The sequence below is a fragment of the Lepidothrix coronata genome, unplaced genomic scaffold, assembly GCF_001604755.1.
Source record: "Lepidothrix coronata isolate B3197 unplaced genomic scaffold, Lepidothrix_coronata-1.0 Scaffold31, whole genome shotgun sequence".
Taxonomy (NCBI): Eukaryota; Metazoa; Chordata; class Aves; order Passeriformes; family Pipridae; genus Lepidothrix; species Lepidothrix coronata.
In genome coordinates this window covers 3,503,285-3,511,094 of record NW_016690211.1, presented here as the reverse complement: position 1 = coordinate 3,511,094, position 7,810 = coordinate 3,503,285, and positions in this window count along the sequence as shown.

The following is a 7,810-nucleotide window of genomic DNA, read 5'->3' as shown; positions in this document are numbered from 1 at the left end:
TGAGAGCTGGGGTTGTTCAGCCTGGATAAGGGAAGGCTCCGGGGAGACCTCAGTATGGTCTTCCAGTACCTGAAGGGGTCTTATAATTATGAGAGCTGGAGAGGGACTTTCCCCAAGAACATACAGTAAGAACATACAGTGACTGGACAAGGAGGACTGTCTTCAAACTGAAAGAGGGAAGGTTTAGATTAGATATTAGGAAGAGATTGTTTACGGGGGGGGAGGGGTGAGGCACTGGCACAGGTTGCCCAGAGAAGTTGAGGATTCCCCATCCCTGGAAGTGTTCAAGGCCAGGTTGGATGGAGCTTTGGTCTAGAGCAAGGTGTCTCTGTCAATGGCAGGGTTGAAACTAGGAACTCTCTAAGGTCCTTCCAACGCAAACCATTTTATGATTCTGTGGTTCAATACTGTCAGTAAAATTCAATTACTAGGAACTCTGATGTTATGACTATGACGTATTACTAAATATATGATTTACAACAAACAATCTTACCTGGCTCTAGTCACCTACACTCAAAAAACCAAGATCTCTCAAAACAACCAAACATGCAGTATCTTCCAGCAAGGATCAATGAAATTTTTTACATTTAAGACCACACAGTTGTTTAGGTGTCTCCAGAGAATGACAACCTCTCCTTTTGTCTTAGAGGTCAGCAGTCAAAACTATCTTGTCTCAGCAATGAGTGAATGCTGTTACCTTCATGAAAGTATTCAGTGCTTTATATAATGTATTATAAAGTTGTGTTGCATTCTAAGCTTTTTATGCCAAAATTTTATTGCAGTATATGGAGTGCATTGTATATGGATAATGTTAGCATATTTAAAAAAAATTGAATACTTTTAGATATGTTCTACATAAAAGAAGAAATAGTAAACTCAGAAAACAAGTGTGGGCTGTTTTTGAAGAAAGATGGTTTTAAAATTAAAGAATCTGGGGAGTAAAAGTGTGAGTGTCCAATGCAATAACAAAACATACTAGGATTCTAGAACTGGTTGAAAACTACACACAAAAAAATACAAGGAAGTTATTTATTGTAATAGAGAAGTGACATCAGATTCTCATCTGTGTTTAAAATAGTACCAGGTTTTCTTTTCTGCAGCGTTGTGCTCCAGGGAAGATTACTGTTATCTATGAAATTATACCAGTAATCTTGTCATTATCATTCAAAAAGTTAACTTTGCATTGGAGAAAGGATTTTTGTTTCGATTTAAGCCTTATTTGCATACCGATTACTAGCCAGGTTTTATATAAACATGGCTGGTTAGGATATGTCTACACTGTCTTCCAGATACAGACCCAAACCTGCACTCAAGTCGAAGTTCATCCATGCCAGAAGTCCAAGGACTTTGGGCAAAATTTGACCATTGCTGATAGGGCAAGCAATCACACACCACTGTTTAGTATGATCCCAAGCACATTCCTGCCTGCTTTCTGATCAGCGTCTACTGACAGTAAAATTGCTATCTCAGAGATAACAGTGAAAAATAGTGTATGTTTTCAATAAGCCATTTTTTTGGTGCCTGTAGTCCATATTCTGATAGTATTCTACAGACAGCATTTTCCCCTCTAGGTCTATGAAGGAAGAATAGAGATAAAGAAAAAAAAAATCCACTGTATACACTTAGCATTAGGGAGATGATGTTCACATATCCTATCTCATTTTTTCCAATAAGAACTACAACTGATGCATGTATTTTTGCATTCAGTTAATATTCATATGCACATACATAAAAAACAGCAAAAGATATTGCAGACAGGTAACACCAAGAGAGCAAGAAACAAATGTGCAGTTGCTAAACATTCTCTAGCTTCTGTTGTAAGAGTGAAAAAGTAGCAAACACTGCACAAAGGTCTTATCTGAATAAGAGACATAAAAGAGCTACTTGATAGCCCTGCTGTTCTCAGTAGAAATCTTCTGGAAAAATGCTTGCTCAGTTCCCAGAGAAATTCAGTCCTTTTGTGAGAGACCTCACTTTTGTACTTTGCTTCCTTTTTTTAAAAGACCAGAAGTTTAATTTTTTTGAACTACAGAGAATGACTGTTTAGGGCTAAATGTGGACAGTCATACGTGAATCAGATAAGCTGCATACTTGGCAGAAAAAGAATTGCAAAGTGTGATGCTTCCAGCTTCAGTTGACTTCAAGTTGTCATTACAAGATCCTGTCTCTTTTGAAATACTTCTCTTCTGAAAATCTCCAAGTCTGGATTTCTTGCGTGTTGCACAATGTTAGGTAGTATATGTTTTAGGAAAATATAGATAATAAAAATGCACCAAAAGTACATGAAAAAAAAAATTGTGAAATAAGGTAATTGAAAGGTCATGTCATTGTCTAACCCCAGCCAGGAACTCAGCTCACTCATTCCCCCCCACAGCAGAAGGGGGGAGTGAATCAGAGAAGCAGAAGTGAGAAAACTCATGGCTCAAGATAAAGACAGTTTAACAGGGAAAGCAAAAGCCACACATACAAGCAAAGCAAAACAAGGTTTTATTCACCACTTTCCATTGGCAAGCAGGTGTTCGGCCATCCCTAGGACAGGAGGGCTCCATCGTGCATAATGTTTACTTGGTTAGACAAATGCCATCACTCCCCATTCCTCCTTCTTCCCCAGCTTAGATGCTCAGCATGATGCCATACAGGATGGAATATCCCTGTGGTCAGTTGCAGTCAGCTGTCCTGCCTGTGTCCCCTCTCTTCTTGTGCAACTCCCAGCCTCCTCACTGGCTGGGTGGGGTGAGGTGCGGAAAAGGCCTTAACACTGTGTAAACACTGCTCAGCAGTAACTATAACATCCCTGTATTATCAACACAGTTTTCAGCAAATACGAAACACAGGCTACTTTGAAGAAAATTAACTTATCCCAGTGAAAACCTGCACTCAGTCTGTTAGTGAGATAAAATTAAGTGTTGTATGGACCATATTATATTCCTTGTTACAATCCCATCTAGAGATGCACTTTCCTTGCAAGGTTCTGTGTTTCTCCAGTAATAACACCGATACTGCTTCTACGAGAGACATCACAGAGCATGCTTTAATGGTCTGTTAAATAGCACAACAGTTTTCATGGTTAATGAATGGGCAATTTTTTTCCTACTAGGAATGAAAGATGCAATTCGTGGAGTTTCAGTGGGCAGAGAAACTTCTGCAGCACACAACAGCTGGAAAAATTAGTGCACTGTCACGAGAACTGCCTAAGGACTGTTTTCTCTTTCACTGCTCAAGGATGAAGCTGCAGAGAAGCTACACAAATAGTGATGAATTATGCTGTACTGATACACTGGGATGTATTAGATGATACAGAAGGCTTGTCAATGCCCACATATAATCATAGAATGGGTTGGGTTGTAAGAGACCTGTAAAAGGACATCTAGTCCAAAACCACTTATCAAGATTAAATAAAACAGTGACTAACAAAACTGTGTGAAAAGAAAATCACGTATTTTCTAACCACTCTAGTCAGAGATTTCTAACAGTGCCTTCTGCAACACAGATTTATTCTCTTATTTTTCTACTACTAAGTTCAATTAACTTACTGCATGGAATTCATGGTCTCTCTGTGAACTAAAAACTATTTAATGATTACTTTAAAAATGTAATTAACACATGCACTGCCCCTGGCTTGATGCATTTTAATTGTGAAGCTGAGAGAAGAAAAAGCCTCGATGCACTTTAGAATTAATAAGCTTTGTTTTTATAACTTTATAAGCAGCTTGAAATAATTTCATGAAACCTTCAAGTATGTTTAAAAGAAGTACGTACCAATAAGAAACTGTACTTGAAATTTTATTTCTAGTTTGAAAATTCAAACTAGGACAGTTCAAATGTAGGAGTGAGCACACCACTTTTACAGCAAAGCTGGACAGCATTTATCTGTAAACCTAGAAAAGACACATCTGTAAGAAGCTTCAGCTTAAAAAAAAGTGGTTTTCCAGTTGATACACTAGCTGAAGAATTCATAAAAAAGACAGACTTATCAAAGGTGATCTTTTTGCTGATATTAAAGCAGTAGGTAAGACTGCATGCCCTCAGCATAATTACAATTACAGCAATTGTTCTCAAATTGTATTCAGATTTAGAGTAATTGTTTTCAAATTGTATTCAAATCAGAGCCTGTCTTATTTTTTGCAGCTACCTTATTGTAATGAAAGATACTGCCTCCCTCGAAGTCTGGTCCTGTTTGAGACATTTAAAATACCTTCTGCATATTTTGAAGCAACAGCTTGCAAAGCAAACCTTGTGATGAGATGGTACGCATTCTTATCATGCTGAACTTTATTTTAACGCTTAACAGATTGTAGACAATTTTTTAGTTGTCTGTACATAAGGTTTCAATTTAAATTGTATTTTTAACAAAGGACTGGGTTTTTACATTATATTTTCCATTTTCAAAATGTCATTTTTGTTCAGACATCAGAAAGCGGGGGCTGGTGGCAGAAAGAACTCTGTCCAAAAAATCTTGCTTGGCTGAATTTTTGGATGCCAGTTCCTTATGATGTTGTGTTTGCCATGTGAACAAAGCCTTTTCTGAGCAGAGTCATACTGCATAATCTGCAAACCTGCACAGTAACAGTTTATGATTTTATATGATCAATATCAACAAGCTCAGTAATTCATACTGGCAGCAACCCAAGATCTTCAAAATATATCTTCCTAAAGCATTATAGCCCCAGTTTTTGTTTCGTATACAACATTAAACATTTGATAAATGCCAGAATTCTCAAAAGAGATTATATGCTTAATCTTGCAAAGTGCCTTTGAGAAGGTAGCAGGAGATACTTGGATTTACAGCCACTCAGCAGGATGCAGACTCAGTGCAGAGTAACTAATTGCAGAGTATGAGGATTGCATAATCTGGCCTGTAGTTTTAAATCCAGCCGAGAGGTCCACTTAGTTAAATCCTTTAAAAACAAGCAAAAAAAAAAAATGTTTGGAGAAGAAAATAAAATTCTGGTTTGTAGTCTTGTACAGGCATTTAGCATAGTTCCTTGGCTTTCAGAAACATATGCGTTCTGCATTGGTTTTTTAAATTTTATTATAATCTGTTACTGCAGAATGGGGAACCCATGGAGGTGTTGCATAACATCTTTTGTGGCATATCTGTTTGATAGTGGTCCACAGATTAGTAACATGTTATCTCCTGGCCTTGCAAAATTACCTCCTGGACACCTTGCAAGACTTATTTCTGAAGTAATTCTAAATTGTGACTCCTATTTACCACTATTTGTTTTCCTGCTTTTACAATTAAAAATTTCATACCCATAAAAAAAAGTCTCCTCATTAAAGTCCTTTAATGTTGGAAAAATCTACCTAGAACCTAGCAAGTCTTGATGATTCAGCTTCAGATACTGAAAGTTGTTAAACCCCATCTGTGAAATGTATCTAAACTTCCACCTCAAAAGGTTTTCAGGCTCTTTTGACTGTTTGCTTCTTTTTCTCAGTTCTTCTCACATACATTTAATTCCCTTTTCAGAATTTGAGTGGCTTTTATAAAAAGTAAATCTCCAGACAAGGAAACTGCTGGATCGTGTATGTCCTTTGGTTATTTTATTGTTTCAGTTATTAACAGAAATAATGGAATACTAAAGACTAAGCTTTGAGAACACAAAACTTTGTTGTTAGTGTAAAGGAGCTGTAAAAGTACAAATTACCATCCAGATTTTTCTTCTGCATATCGTATCAACTTTCAGAGTTTCATTTACTTTCGTTTTGTTATGAAAAATTTCGGCAAAGACCTTCTAGCTGAATAAACCAGCAATTTCCCAGTATCAGAGGTTTTATTAAACATAAGTTTTCTTATAAGCCAGAGTATGGTTCAATATATGAGTCCTTGTTCCAAAACAACTGTCACAACTACCAAGTAATTACCTTGTGAGAATAAGTCAAAGTTTCTCTACGGAAGCGACAGAAAAGAATTAGCTCAAGAGAGAAGAGGAAAATATGCTGGATGTTAATAAGTGAAGCAGATTAGTCTTAGTATGTACAATCTAAATAGAAATACTTTTTCTGAAAATGTCCTGTTTCCAAATGCAAAAAAATATGACAGCTAATTTTTTTTTTAATATCCCCAGTATTCTACTTTACCATTATTATCACTAACTTTATAATTTCTGAAATCTCTCACTTTTAATGATCTACCAAATCCATCCAGAGTACTTTGGGAATAATCTAATACTAGCACATTATTATGGTATGGCAAACTCTGGAGCACTGAAACCCTTAAAGGGCTGCTTGGTTTGCTTGACCGGTTCCTCTAAATTCTGCTTCCTCTTTGCCTTTCTCCCTTCCATTGCATTGTGGCTTCTGTATCTTGTACTATGAGTACAGAAAAAAATACCTTCCTTGGGAGTAGTTTAATAATTGTTTCCCTCCAATTCAGCATTAAGTGTGGGATATACTATTTGCAGATAAGAAGCCCTGAAGAGTTGAGATGTTATCCTGCGAAGGTATTCATCCTATCTTCAGATTGCTCACCAAAGATAACTCAGTAAGAAGGATAAAAGCCAGTCCTATACAGGACATGACATCAAATCATTAAAAACAAATTGTCTCCATCAGAACCTCTACAGTTGCCACTGAGCAAGAACTGATAAAACTACAGCTAAAGTACTAGACTGGACTGCCCTAGCAGCTCCATTCACGCCAGCTGGCAGTGTTTAGTAATAAATTTCTATACAGACTTGCCACTCACTAACCAGTCCATGTGGATTCTAGGTGAACAAAAACTCTCTCACCAAGAGGTGCTGCACACCAAACTGCTAAATCAGGTAAATCTAAGGTTTTCTTCCCACCCATTTCAGGGAGAGCTAACAGGAACTACAAATCAGTCCCTTCCTATCTAAAGGCAGTTGATAATTTCTCCTCTCCCTCTCTCTCCCTCCCTCCTCCTCTCTCTCCCCTCCTCCTCCCCTTCCCTTCCCCTCTTCTTCCCTCTCCCTGAGATAAATCTCTTCAGACCTAACTGGTTCAAATAAAACAGCTTTCAAGTGCCAGCCACCTTTTTTCCCATTAAAAGCTGAAGATATCTACCATTCCTAAAAAAATTATCTGAATTGGATTCTTTCTCTGAATCCTATTGTTCTGTGCAATTTTAGCAGGCTGGAAGATTAACAAAATGCTGGGGGTTCAATCTCTCCTTACAGCACAATGCATCTTGAGTCCTCCTGTAACATACAGCAATGGCTTACCAAAGCAATCCTGTTCCTAGTCTTTTGCTATTAGTTGTATAAACTCGGAGTTTTTATGAGTGAAAATTTTATTCTGAAAGACATTGTACTGGTATTGAAGAATATGGAACTTAGCATGAACACGTACAATCCTGGAAAATCAACGCATGGGGTATTTGTTCTACATAAACTCCTACAGCTCTGCCAACGTCAGAACTAAGATGATGTAAAGGCTTATTTGCAGTGACCTTTTTGCATCACTGACATAAAGCTTCTACGTGGTTCAACCTTTGCATTACTGAAGTAACCCTTTTCTTGACAAGAAGGAAGAAGCAGTAATTATCCCAAAGTTTCTCTTTTGGAGAATGCCGCTTTACCAGATTTCACATTGCACAATCAGAATTCAGTTATTTACCAAGGAACAATCAGAAATGCATGTATACACATATCTGAGTGGGTTTACCATGTAACTACATATAAATACAGAATAAAGGAGAGTAAGCAATTGCACCAAGCCATAATCAAAGACCTCAGAAGCTTTTGCTAGAAATGCTGCTCCCTGGGCACTGTTCTACAAGCTGAGGGATTCAGAAAGACAGATGTGAAAAAGCCGCAACTCCCATACAGTATAACCCAGCTGCCCTGGA